The sequence below is a fragment of the Stomoxys calcitrans genome, chromosome 4 (genome assembly GCF_963082655.1).
Source record: "Stomoxys calcitrans chromosome 4, idStoCalc2.1, whole genome shotgun sequence".
In the NCBI taxonomy this organism is placed as follows: Eukaryota; Metazoa; Arthropoda; class Insecta; order Diptera; family Muscidae; genus Stomoxys; species Stomoxys calcitrans.
The window spans coordinates 83,573,560-83,588,749 of NC_081555.1; the positions used below are offsets into that span (position 1 = coordinate 83,573,560).

Below are 15,190 nucleotides of genomic sequence, written 5' to 3' on the forward strand. Positions count from 1 at the left end.
TACTTGTCGACTCTAAAGTCTTCATATTCTAAGTCAGTTTGCATACCAAACATTCAGGCTCTCCCTTTATTGTCTTTAATTTGGCCGCCATAAATAATGTCTCTTAAAGTGAAAACTTTAAATAAGGATAAGTTGATATGGAAACATTGACTGAAAAACTCCAACATTGCTTTTTTTATACCCACCACCGAAGGATGAGGGTATATTCATTTTGTCATTCCGTTTGCAACACATCGAAATATCCATTTCCGACCCTATAAAGTATATATATTCTTGATCAGCGTAAAAATCTAAGACGATCTAGCCATGTCCGTCTGTCTGTCCTTCTGTCCGTCTGTCCGTCTGTGTGTTGAAATCACGTTACAGTCTTTAAAATAGAGATATTGAGCTGAAATTTTGCACAGATTCTTTTTTTGTCCATAAGCAGGTTAAGTTCGAAAATGGGCTATATCGGACTATATCTTGATATAGCCCCCATATAGACAGATCCGCCGATTTAGGGTCTTAGGCCCATAAAAGCCACATTTATTATCCGATTTTGTTGAAATTTGGGACAGTGAGTTGTGTTACGCCCTTCGACATCCTTTGTCAATTTGGCTCAGATCGGTCCAGATTTGGATATAGCTGCTATATAGACCGATCCTACGATTTAGGATCTAAGGCCCATAAAAGCCACATTTATGGTCCCATTTCGCTGAAATTTGGGACAGTGAGTTGTCTTAGGCCCTTTGACATGTTTCTTTAATTTGGTCTAGATCGGTTCAGATTTGGATATAGCTGCCATATAGACCGATCCTCCGGTTTAGGGTCTTAGGCCCACAAAAGCCACATTTATTATCCGATTTTGATGAAATTCGGGGCAGTGAATTGTGTTGGGTCCATCGACATCCTTCGTTAATTTGGCTCAGATCGTTCCAGATTTGGATATAGCTGCCATATAGATCGATCCTCCGATTTATGGTGTAAGGCCCATAATAGCCACATTCATTATCCGATTTTGCTGAAATTTGAGACAGTGAGATGTGTTAGGCCCTTTGACATATTTCTTCAATTTGGTCCAGATCGGTTCAAATTTGGATATAGCTGCCATATAGACCGATTTCTTGATTTATGGTTTTGGGCCCATAAAATGCTCATTTAATGCCCGATGTCCCCGAAATTTGGAACAGTGAGTTAAATTAAGCCCCTTGACATACTTCTGCAATATCGCACAGATCGGTTCAGATTTGGATATAGCTGCCATATAGACCGATATCTAGGTTTTAGGTTTTGGGGCGATAAAAGACGCATTTATTGTCCGATGTCGCTGAAATTTGAGACAGTGGGTTTGGTTAGGCTCTTCGACGTCCTTCTTCAATTTTGCCCAGATCAGTCCAGATTTTAATATAGCTGCCATATAGACCGATCTCTGGATTTAAGGTTTAGGGCCTATAAAAGAGGCATTTATTGTCCGATTTCGCCGAAATTTGGGACAGTGCTTAGTGTTAGGCTCTTCGACATGTTTATGCAACTTGGCCCAAATCGGTCCAGATTTGGATATAGCTGCCATGTAGACCAATATCTCTATTTAAAGTCTTAACCCCATAAAAGGCGCATTTATAATCCGATTTCACTGAAATTTGACACAGTGACTTATGTTCGGCTTTTCGACTTCGGTGTCGTATATAGTTCAGATCGGTATGAGGTATATGAGTATAAGGTATGAAATTTTCACCGAATTTTGATGAAAGGTGGTTTACATAAATACCCGAGGTGGTGGGTATCCAAAGTTCGGCCCGGCCGAACTTAACGCCTTTTTATTTGTTTTACCTTTAAGAATTGTTTTGGGAAATATGTTTAATGAATTAAGCTAAAAGTAATTTTTTTTGTATTGTCTTTTAAAATTCATACTTAAATTGAATTTTTACAATAACTAAAACTTAGAAGTATTTCTTTTTCTCACCAATAGATGTATGGTGCTCCTATTAGAGTTTCTCATTGACAACGGAAGAGGCTTTTTTTTAATATATTTGTCGGCATTAATTGATGTAAGTAAGTGTTCGTGTGGCAATGACTTCTTCACTTGTTCATATTTCCTTAGATAAATTAATCTCCACTTACTTTAACATAGTGAAACGCTGACAAGACACAAGTCAGCGTTCTGTTTTCTTTTTTCTGTGTCAAAAAATTTGTTGAAGAAAAACAAATTCTGTGTAATTTATCTTGAAATTTATGTCTTTTACGGAAGGACGTTACTTAGCACAAACAGGCTCTTTCACACTTCTCACCTACATATACACATACATATGAAGGCACATGCATGTTTAGGCAACACGAAACAGTAAGATTGTGATTTATGGTTACCAAGGAGGCATGATTCTTCTCCTGAACATTGTCGTGGTAATTAATCTCTATTTCAGTCTCCATCCATCCATTCAAACTATAATACTTGGCAAAATTCCCATTTCGAAAACAGGGTAATATTTAATTAATATTTTATGGACAAAATCTTAGACACATACCGATTCGAGTACATGCAACATAAATATGTATTGGGTTGCCCAAAAAGTAATTGCGGTTTTTTCATATAGTCGGCGTTGACAAATTTTTTCACAGCTTGTTACTCTGTAATTGCATTCTTTCTTCTGTCAGTTATCAGCTGCTACTTTTAGCTTGCTTTAGAAAAAAGTGTACAAAAAGTATATTTGATTAAAGTTCATTCTAAGTTTTATTAAAAATGCATTTACTTTCTTTTAAAAAATCCGCAATTACTTTTTGGGCAACCCAATATTTATATATATATATATTAGACTGTCCCATCTTATGAGGGAGAACAAAAATACTTGCAAATTTTTCGCTTTTGGACCTAATAAGCGAAATACGAAATATCATGCCGGTTGGTTAACGATTACACGTGCCCCAACGGCATCCAAAATTGGAAATAGTGAATTTTATTGGGATCCATGGCAGATTTTAACGTCTTAGTTATTAATTTTGTTAACTTAATACAAGCTACACCTAGATCAAATATTTTACCGGTTAATAGTGTATCAATCGAAGCAGAATTACTTCCTAGTTCGATCTAGCCATGTCCGTCTGGGCACGATTCCGTCCGTCTACGTTTTGTAATCAAGTTACAGATATACTGAAAGAAAAACCGGTTGTCAAATTAAGGAACAGCGTTTTTTGACTTGCATTAATATTTGTGCAACGAAAATTTTCGTTACAACAATAGCACAAACATTTGCGTTCAGTTTAGTTCAGCCGTTCACATTGTCTTTTGGAACTACGCCAATCGTTGTATTTACGAGATCGTGTTCATTAATATTACGAAAATTTTATTCTCAATATTTAATGAAACAAGTAAAATCGTGCTAAGTTCGGCCGGGCCGGAACGTATATACCCTCCACCATGTGTTGCATTGGTCGAGTTCTTTGCCCGGTGTCTCTTTTTAGGCAAACAAAGGAAAGGAAAGGATAAAAGAAAAGAATTGCTATGCTATTGGAGCTATAGTAGAAGTCACACTAGAAGTCATTGTGTAAAATTTCAGCCAAATTGAATAAGGATTTCGCCCTTTAGGGGGTCAAAAATTAAAATAGGGAGATCGTTTTATAGGGGAGCTGTATTAGGTTATAGACCGATACAGACCATATTAGTCACGTATGTTGAAGTTAATGGGAGAAGCCGTTGCACAAAATTGCACCCGAATCAGATAATAATTGCGCCCTATAGAGGCTCAAGAATTTAAGATCCCAGATCGGTTTATATGACAGCAATATAAGGGTATGGACCGATTTGAACCATACTTTACACAGTTGTTAAAAGTCATAACAAAACACGACGTGCAAAATTTTAGCGAAATCGGATAGGATTTGCGCCCTCTAAAGGCTCAAGAAGTCAAGAACCCAGATCGGTTTATATGACAGCTATATCAGGTTATGCATCGATTTCACCCGTGCTCGGAACAGTTGTTCGAAATCGTAGCAAAACACCTCACGCTGAATTTCAGCCAAGTCGGGCTAGAATTGCGTTCTCAGTCAAGTCCTCAGTCAATAGAATTGCGTCCTTCTTGGCCCAAGAAGTCAAGATTCAAGATAGGTTTATATGGGAGCTATATCAGGTTTTGGATCGATAGGAACCATATTACAGTTGTTGGAAGTCATGACGAAACACCCCATGCAAAATTTCAGCCAAATCGGGTAAAAATTGCGCCCTGTAGTGACTCAAGGAGTCAAGATCCAAGATCGGTTTATATGACAGCTATATCAAATAAACCGATTCCCGGTTTGACTTTCTGAGCCCTTACAAGCCGCAATTTTTGTCCGATTTAGCTCAAATTTTGCACATGGTCTGTTATGTTCTGTTATGACCCCCAATAGCTATACCAAGTACGGTCTAAATCGGTCTATAACCTTATATAAGCTCCCATATAAACCGATCACGTGAGTTGATTTCTTGAGCCCCTGGAAGCCACAATTTTTGTGCGATTTGGCTGAAATTTTGCATGCGGTATTCTGTTACGACTTCCAACTGTGCCAAGACCGGCCAAATCAGTCTAAAGGGTGATTTTTTTGAGGTTAGGATTTTCATGCATTAGTATTTGACAGATCACGTGGGATTTCAGACATGGTGTCAAAGAGAAAGATGCTCAGTATGCTTTGACATTTCATCATGAATAGACTTACTAACGAGCAACGCTTGCAAATCATTGAATTTTATTACCAAAATCAGTGTTCGGTTCGAAATGTGTTCAAATTTTGACAAATTTTGTTCAGCGATGAGGCTCATTTCTGGTTGAATGGCTACGTAAATAAGCAAAATTGCCGCATTTGGAGTGAAGAGCAACCAGAAGCCGTTCAAGAACTGCCCATGCATCCCGAAAAATGCACTGTGTGGTGTGGTTTGTACGCTGGTGGAATCATTGGACCGTATTTTTTCAAAGATGCTGTTGGACGCAACGTTACGGTGAATGAACACATTTCGAACCGAACACTGATTTTGGTAATAAAATTCAATGATTTGCAAGCGTTGCTCGTTAGTAAGTCTATTTATGATGAAATGTCAAAGCATACTGAGCGTCTTTCTCTTTGACACCATGTCTGAAATCCCACGTGATCTGTCAAATACTAATGCATGAAAATCCTAACCTCAAAAAAATCACCCTTTATAACCCGATATAGCTCTCATGTAAATGTAAATATATTTTGTTTAAATTTTTATCAGAATCCATGGTGATGGGTTCCCAAGATTCGGTAGGACCGAACTTAGTACGCTTTTACTTATTGGGATCAAAAGCAAAACAAGTAAAAACGTGCCAAGTTCGGCCGTGCCCAATCTTATATACCCTCCACCATGGATAGCATTTGTCCAGTTCTTTTCCCGGCATCAATCTTGGATTTTGACTAATTGAGCCTCTAGATGGCGCAATTCTTTTCCGATTGGAATGAAATTTTGCACGCCGTGTTCTGTTATGATATCCAATAACTGTGCCAAGTGTGGTTCAAATCGGTTCATAACCTGATATAGCTGCCATATAAACCGATCTTTGGTCTTTACTTCTTGAGCCTGTAGGTGTCGCAACTATTATTCGATTTGCCTGAGATTTTGTACGACGAATCCTCTCATGACCATCAACATACGTGTTTATTATGGTATACAATCCCAACCGACCAACCGATAAGAGGTATATGTGCAAAATTTCAAGCGGCTAGCTTTACTCCTTCGGAAGTTAGCGTGCTTTCGGCAAACAGACGGACGGACATTGCTAGATCGACATAAAATGTCACGACGATCATGAATATATATACTTTATGGGGTTTCAGACGAATATTTCGAATAGTTATAAACAGAATGACGAAATTCGTATACCCCCATCCTATGGTGGAGGGTATGCGTTTCAAAAAAATCTTTATATTTTTTGGGACACTCTAATATTAATACATACATAACGCCTTAATTTAAAGGCGAATCGTAGAAAACATAAATGCCAGATGTACGTGTTTATCGTTTTGCTTTTCTTGTCCAACTCGTTCACTGAGCCCAAAAATCAAGTGTTCTCCGAAATTCATTGCCTGGGGCCTGATTACAAATGTAATAAGAAGTAATTATGCCATTGACATGACATCCAAAGGAAGCCAAACTCTAAAAAATATCTTCTACCATTAATCTCGCAGTTTGTATCCCATTGTGACCGGAAAGAACAATGAATTTATCACACTTCTCTGGCATGGTGGAGAAAGTGGGTTATCATTTACCACAACTTCTTAGCAGTGTTGCCAGCAATTTACAACAAATATGATTACAATATTTAAAAGCAAAAAAAAAACTTCCTATATTTATGTAGGTTAGGTTAGGTTTAAGTGGCAGGCTGCCATCAGACTCACTTAAACGTTTTTGTCCATTGTTATACCACAGCAACAGAAGTGAGAAGATGCTTTCTATTTCCTACCGTTGAACCATCCAGATCGCTTTAAAATAGCCCAATAACTTGCGAATATTCACATCCGCTAAATCAGACAGGTTCTCAAAGAAATGAGAACCTAATGTGGAACTCCTTCTAACTGCTAGTGCGGGACACAAACGCACAGAAGGTGTTCTATTGTCTCTTCTTCTTCGACGTCCTCACAGCTTCTGCAAAAGTCGTTCCTGGCAACCTTCAGTCTGTCAGCATCTTTACCGACTAGACAGTGCCGTGTCATGACAGACACAATGACTGAGACGTCTATTCTAGCCAATGACAGCAAAGCAGTAGACCTCTTCAAGTCTAGATGAGGCCACGCATTTTTGGAAAGCTCACAGCCCCCTCTTTGTGACCATCTATGATTCGTTTCTCCTTCGGGCCTGGTCTTGAAATATATATATGTATACACCGCCAGATTTGGAGCCTCCAAGCTCCATATAGACCGATTGGCCGATTTAGGGTCTTAGGCCCATAAAAGATACATTTATTATTCAATTTTGCTGAAACTTGGAACAGTTAGTTGAGTTAGGCTCTTTGACATCCTTCTTCAATTTGGCCCAGATCGGTCTAGATTTGGATGTAGCTGCCATGTAGACAGATCCTCCGACTTAGGGTCTTAGGCCCATAAAAGCCATACTAATTATCCGATTTTATTGAAATTTGGGACAGTTAGTTGTGTTAGGCCCTTTCACATCCTTCTTCAATTTGGCGTTGACTGGTCTAGATTTGGATATAGCTGCCATATAGACTGATCTTCCGATTTAGGGTCTTAGGCCCATAAAAGCCACATTTATTACCCGATTTTGCTGAAATTTGGAACAGTGAGGTTTGTTAGGCCCTTCAATATCCTTCTTCAATTTGCCCCAGATCGGTCCAGATTTGGATATAGCTGCCATGTAGGCCGATCCTCCGATTTAGGGTCTAAGGCTAATAAAAGCCACATTCATTACCCGATTTTGCTGAAATTTGGGACAGTGAGGTTTGTTAGGCCCTTCAACATCCTTCATCAATTTGGCCCAGATCGGTCCAGATTTGTATATAGCTGTTATATACTCCGATCCTCCGATTTAGGGTCTTAGGCTAATAAAAGCCACATTCATTACCCGATTTTGCTGAAATTTGGGACAGTGAGTTGTGTTAGGCCCTTCGATATTCTTCGTCAATTTGGCCTAGATCGGTCCAGATTTGGATATAACTGCCATATAGACCGATCTCTCTGTTGTGTTAGGCTTTTCGACGTCCTTCTTTAATTTGGCCCAGATCGGTCCAGATTTGAATATAGCTGCCATATAGACTGATCTCTCGATATTAGGTTTTGGGGCCATAAAAGTGCATTTATTGTCCGATTTCGCCGAAATTTGGGATAGTGAGTTGTGTTAGTCTCTTCGACATTTTTCTGCAACTTGGCGCAAATCGGTCCTGATTTGGATATAGCTGCCATATAGACCGATCTCTTGATTCAAGGTTATGGGGCCATAAAAAGCGTATTTATTGTCCGATGTTGCCAAAATTTTGGACAGTGAGTAAGATTAAGCCCCTCGATATGCTTCTTTAATATGGAACATATCGGTGTAGATTTAGATATAGCGCCAATATAGACCGATCTCCCGATTTAAGATTTTGAGCCTATAAAAGGCGCATTTATTGTCCGATTTCGCCGAAATTTGGGATAGTGAGTTGTGTTAGTCTCTTCGACATTTTTCTGCAACTTGACCCAAATCGGTCCTGATTTGGATTTGAAAGGCGCATTTATAATCCGATTTCACTGAAATTTGACACAGTGACTTATATTAGGCTTTTCGACATCTGTGTGGTATATGGTTCGAATCGGTTTATTTTTAGATATAGCTACTAAAAATACCAATATTTTGTTATTGACAATTGAACAATGACTTGTACTTATAAGTATTTGGTCCAAATCGGAACCTATTTCAATACAACTGCTATGGGACTTGAGGTATGCAATTTTCACCGGATTTTGATGAAAGGTGGTTTACATAAATACCCGAGGTGGTGGGTATCCAAAGTTCGGCCCGGCCGAACTTAATACCTTTTTACTTGTTTAAATATTGCCTTTGTAGATATCATATATTGCCTTAAGTATGTCACAAAATTTTTTCAAAATTCTTATTACATTCTTATACAATGGCAACACTGGTTCTATCCCCTTTATACCATGAACAAATAATTTATATAACAACTCTACTATTGGGGTTGGAGATGAAGAAAATGGGTAATTTGTCTTATTTACTACAATGTACACTTCACTCTTTCAGTGCTGCCAAAGAGTCATGGCAACGTGAATTATGATTGGCCTATGTGCGGCAATAATGAGGACTAAGATTGAATGAAAGCGAGAAAATTATGACGGCTCAAATTAAATACATTCCTAATTAAAATGAGAGGAGTCCATGATAAACATCTTTACCCTGAATACATACATAATAAACAATAGTCAGTTAATACAGTCATCAGAATATTTCAACTTAATCAGTCAACTACAGCGGTAATTAAATATTTTGAAGAATATTTCTTACAAAAGAATTGTCTTTAAAATTTTGTGTGTTAATGAAGTTAAAAAATTACATTGAATGTTTGTCAAGATGTAATAGTTTCTGCTGTTAATGCCTTTCGATTTGATAAGAATTTGTGCTTAGCCGATGGTAGGTCAGGTGTAAGGAGGTGTCGATTTTAATATACCCAAACCAACATTTAAACTATAAGTGGATATCGGCTAATTGGCTAGTCCTATAATGACTTATTTGTATACCCACCACCGAAGGATGGGAGGTCGGACAATTGAAGTATACTGACAATGCATAACACGCAGTTTCATTTCCTGTATGGGCAAGATTTGCCTTTCATGCCCCTTCCAAAATATCGAATGCAAAACTTATATTCTGTCCAGCAAAACACCCAGGTATTTTCGGCTTTCAGCTAATTAAACATAACTTACTGACTGTCTCTAAGAGTGCAGAAAAAATTTCCCCTAACTGCAGTAGTTAAATAATGAGCATATGTTAACATTTCTACACCACTTCATTTCAGAGACCATAATATATTGTATTGAACACTACTTGAATGTGTCCTTAATGCCGGCTATAATACGTCTTTTAATAAGCCAGTTATTAATAGGTTAGGTTAGGTTGAAAAGAGGGTGCAGATATTAATACGCCCCATGCCATTATGGACACCTAAGCCAGTAATAGGCTTGTTATGCGCTCTAAAAACAACAAAAAAGTAACCTCTAAAAAGAAAATCTAAGTTCGGAATTCTGTGTTACTTACAAAATCCTTAATTGTTTTCAATACCACTCCCCTAAGTTGGTTCATGTCTGGTATTGTATCTCCACCTACGTGCCGCATGCCCTACACATGCTATCACTTGCCGCACCGATTATGCATAAGTGAGCTCGTAGTCCTATATGTCTCGTTATGATACCAATAGCTATACTGACCTCCTTCTTGCTTCCTTTCAGTAATAGCCTCATTTTCTCACGATCTTGATCCCCCCATAGGATTTTCGTCGTCTTATCGACTAGTATCTGTTGGAAGCGAAAGCCGGACAATGACAATGTAAATGCTCCAACGTCTCATCATCTTCCCCGCATGCCCTACACATGCCGCACCGATTTTACATAAGTGACCTCGTAGTCCTATGACCTCCTTCTTGCTTCCTTTCAGTAATAGCCTCGTCTGCTCACGATCTGGATCGCCCCATAGGATTTTCGCCGTCCTACGGACCATTTCGCTGTTCCACAATGTTGCATGTCGCTCACTCCCTTAACTTGGACTGCGTTGTCCCGAGAGGCTTCGGGTAAGCCAAGTTTATTGATGGCAGTCCTTTGGCATGTACCGCCAAATCGTCTGCCCTTTCATTTCCCCTTACTCCATTATGGCCCGGCACCCAAACGATGCGGATTTTGCCATCCTCAGAGAAGGGGTTAATCTCCTTCTTACACTGCAAGACTGTTCATGACCTTACCGTCCTGGTTGTTATTGCCCTTATGGCCATTTTATTATCGGTAAAGATGTTCACACTCAACATCCTCGCGTTAGCACCGCACCACTTCACGCATTCCGTGATCGCCCGGATCTCCGCCTGCAGGACCGTATTTTGGTCAGGCAATCTGAAACAGATCTTAGTCCCTGGGTCCTCCATGTGAACCCCCAGGCCCACTCTGTCCTCTAGCTTTGATCCATCCGTATAACATGATCATCCAGATGGCAATACTAGGGTTCCGTCAATCCAAGACTGTGCCGATGGCAGCAGTGTCTCGCACTCGACTTCAAGGTTCATCTCAGGTATCCGATCGGAAATCTATTGCCTTCCTTCCAGGTTTCCTATCTTCGATTAATCCGCGATGGTATGAGCTGCTCCCATCCTGAATCCATTCTCCCATCGCGTTAAGTCTCATAACCGTAGTGGCTGTCTCACACTTAATCGGTATGTCAATGGGTTGGATATCTAGAATAGTCTCCAATGCCCTAGTGGGCGTGGTCCTCATCGCTCCGCCTATGCCAATACAACATGTTCTCTGAACCTGTTGTATGGTCCTTATGTTGCACTTTTTCTCCATAGCAGTCCACCAAACTACTGAGGCGTAAGCAAGTATTGGTCTAATCACGCTCCTGTATAGGTATAAGTATTTGACCTTGTCAGATATCGAAATCGTCTTATAGAGGCAACGTGGTGCGTTAAATTGGCCCACCGTCGTCTTCCTCGTGAACAGGCATATTTCAGTCTTCTCTGGGTTAACATTGAGACCCCTGGGTCTAGCCCAGTCATATGCCATATGCAAGACCCTTTCTGCCCTTCTGCATAGCTCTTTCGGATCCTTACCCTTTAGAAGTTTTATAACATCGTCTGAGTAGCAGATGGGTTCAAATCTTTCATCAGTCAGCATCCGTAATAGGTCATTTATGGTGGTCACCCATAGGAGTGGCGATAAAATGCCCCCCTTTGGCGTCCCCTGTGCCACTTTCTCCCTTATAAAATATTTATGCCATGCGACACACAATTTGTCCACCTGTTCCTTAGCATATGGTTTATCCAGTCTCTAAGGACCGGAACTACCCGCTACTGGTCTAGGGATTGGATCAGTGTGTCGATCCGCACATTGTTAAAAGCCCCCTCGATGTCAATGCATACCACCAGAGTGTACTTTTTGGCATCGAAGGATTCTACTATTTTACGCACAACCTCGTGCAGGGCAGTCTCCACCGAACTTCCCTTGACATAGGCATGCTGTTTGTAGTTGAACAGTTCACTGGATGTCATACTCTTTATAATGGTTAATAATATCTGACTGTTAAACGTAGGTTTAGGTTTATATTATTGGAAGCAACCTTAGTGTCAGAAAATGCTTCCATTATATATTCCTTGACATTGAGAGAGCATCCTATGTAGCCTACTAGGTAACTGATTTTGTCATCTTGACCTTCGAATAGGTATGATGTGTTCTGACCGGCGAACTTTAGGAGTCTTCGCCCTAAGCTTTGTATATTAAACCTCAATGGAGTTTTATCATAAAGGGTGACCGAATATCTTCTTATTTCGTTTTATACTCATTCCTACTTTTGGATTGAAAATTACCGTTATCCACATCTGGTTATGTGCATAAGCACTACTACCCAGAATGAGGTTCTTTCCGTGTAGCTCTCCCGATTTGACTTATTGAGCAATATTAAATTTTTAATCCATATTGCTGAAATGTCTTTTATTTGGACTTTAAACTTCCAATCGATTCTTAGTCGGTCTTTTTTGTCTAATTACACACCCACATCAACCAAGGTTTCGATTTTGCTTCAAGAAAATAAGGAGGCTGAAACTATAATATCAATAAGTTTATAGATTTTCTTCATTGTTAGAAATTTCCTCAGAATTTTGAATATGCCCTCTACGGTGGATGTTTTATATGATACCCTATAACATAACTAAAAGCGCATTTCCTTGTTTCTGTTTAATAAATCCGATATACTCACTACATTAATGTAACAGATTTCAGCATATTTGTGAAAGATGTCAAAAACACGTCGAGAATACTCAAAAACAAGTAAAAGCGTATATAAGATTCGGCCGGGCCGAATCTTATACACCCTCCACCATGGATCGCATTTGCCGAGTTCTTTTCTAGGCATCTCTTCTTAGGCAAAAAAAAAAAAAGGATTAAAGAAAAGATTTGCTCTACTATTAGAGCGATATCAAGATATGGGCCAGTTCGGACCCATATCTTGATATCTTGATATTATATGTTGGAGACCTAAGTACAATGTCAGCCAATTCGAATAAGAATTGTGCCCTTTGGGGTTGAAGAAGTAAAATAGAGAGATCGATTTATATGGGAGCTGTATCGGGCTATAGACCGAATCAGACCATACTAAACACGTATGTTGATGGTCACGAGAGGATCTGTTGTACAAAATTTCAGGCAAATCGGATAACAATTGCGACCTCTAGAGGCTCAAGAAGTCAAGATCACAGATCGGTTCATATGGCAGCTATATCAGATTATTGACCGATTTCAACCTTATTTATCACAGTTGTTGGAAGTCATAGCAGAACGCGCCGTGTAAAATTTCATTCCAATCGGATAAGAATTACGCCCCCTAGAGGCTCAAGAAGTCAAGACCCAAGATTGGTTTATATGGCAGCTATATCAGGTAATGGACCGATTCGAACCATACTTGGCACAGTTGTTGGATATCATAACAAAACACGTAGTGCAAAGTTTCATTCCAATCGGATAAGAATAGCCACCTCTAGAGACTCAAGAAATCAAGACCCAAGATCGGTTTGTGTTTTGATATAGCTGCTATACAAACCGAACTTGGGTCTTGATTTCTTCAGCCTCTAGAGGGAGCAATTCTCGTCCGATTGGAATGAAAATTTGCACGTAGTGTTCTAAAGGGTGCATTAGTATTTGACAGATCACGTGGGATTTCAGACATGGTGTCAAAGAGAAAGATGCTCAGTATGCTTTGACATTTCATCATGAATAGACTTACTAACGAGCAACGCTTGCAAATCATTGAATTTTATTACCAAAATCAGTGTTCGGTTCGAAATGTGTTCAAATTTTGACAAATTTTGTTCAGCGATGAGGCTCATTTCTGGTTGAATGGCTACGTAAATAAGCAAAATTGCCGCATTTGGAGTGAAGAGCAACCAGAAGCCGTTCAAGAACTGCCCATGCATCCCGAAAAATGCACTGTTTGGTGTGGTTTGTACGCTGGTGGAATCATTGGACCGTATTTTTTCAAAGATGCTGTTGGACGCAACGTTACGGTGAATGAACACATTTCGAACCGAACACTGATTTTGGTAATAAAATTCAATGATTTGCAAGCGTTGCTCGTTAGTAAGTCTATTCATGATGAAATGTCAAAGCATACTGAGCATCTTTCTCTTTGACACCATGTCTGAAATCCCACGTGATCTGTCAAATACTAATGCATGAAAATCCTAACCTCAAAAAAATCACCCTTTAGTACCATTTGTGTTTAGTATCATTAAAATCAGTTCATAGACTAATATGGTTGCCATATAAACCGATCTGGGATCTCGAGTTCTTGAGTCTCTAGAGGGCGCAATTGTCATCCGATTTGGCAGAAAATTTGTACAACGGCTTCCCTCATGACCTTCAACATACTTGCCTAATATGGTCTGAATCGATCAATAGCTTGATACAGCTCCCATATAAACCTATCTTCCGATTTTGCTTCTTGAGCCCATGCAAGGCGCAATTCGTATCCGAATAAACTGAAATAATGCACAATGACTTCTACAATAGTCCGAATCGGACTATAGCTTGATATTGCTCCAATAGCATAACAGTTCTTATTCAATATTCTTTGTTAGCCTAAAAAGAGATACCACGCATAGAACTTGACTAATCTATGGTGGAGGGTATATAAGATTTCGCCCGGCCGAACTCTTGTTTTCAAATATTTGACAGCATTGCAACTTTTGGCCATAGTGTTTCCTGATTTTAAAGTTAAATTTTCAGATCTTTCGACAAATGTTAAATTTGAAAAATAAGATGATTTCTTATGATTTTATCCTATTTTAAGGTACTGTTGAATTTCTGATCGACTTACTGTGGATATATTGTAGTTATTCGTTGTTGTTGTAAAATGCCTAAAATAAAAAAAAAAAATACAATAGTTAGTATTACAAATTCATTTTAGTAGAGCAACCCATATACATGAGAGGTTACAATTAGAAATGTTAGACTATGGGGGATGGGGGTATATTCATTTTGTCATTCCGTTTGCAACACGATCTAGACATGTCCGTCCGTCTGTCTGTTGAAATCACGCTACAGTCTTTAAAAATAGAGATATTGAGCTGAAATTTTGCACAGATTCTTTTTTGTCTATAAGCAGGTTAAGTTCGAAGATGGGCTATATCGGACTATATCTTGATATAGCCCCCATATAGACCGATCTGCCGATTAAGGTCTTAGGCCCATAAAAGCCACATTTATTATCCGATTTTGCTGAAATTTGGGGCAGTGAGTTGTGTTAGGCCCTTTAATATCCCTCGTCAATTTGGCTCAGATCGGTCCAGATTTGGATATAGCTGCCATATAGACCGATACTCCGATTCAGGGTCTAAGTCCCATAAAAGCCACATTTATTATCCGATTTCGATGAAATTTGGGATAGTGAGTTGTGTTAGGCCCATCGACATCTTTCGTTAATTTAGCTCAGATCGGCTCAGATTTGGATATAGCTGTCATATAGAAC

General features: G+C 39.2%; 1 protein-coding gene across 1 annotated transcript in view; it reads right to left on the reverse strand.

Annotated features, from left to right (window-relative positions):
• Positions 1-14,575, reverse strand: part of LOC106091462 (uncharacterized) — a 110,906-nt gene extending 96,331 nt beyond the window's left edge. The window contains exon 1 of the mRNA XM_059368278.1: positions 14,540-14,575. The gene's annotated coding sequence lies outside the window, so the exon portion shown is untranslated. The remainder of the gene's footprint in view (positions 1-14,539) is intronic.
• Between the last annotated feature and the right edge of the window lie 615 nt (positions 14,576-15,190).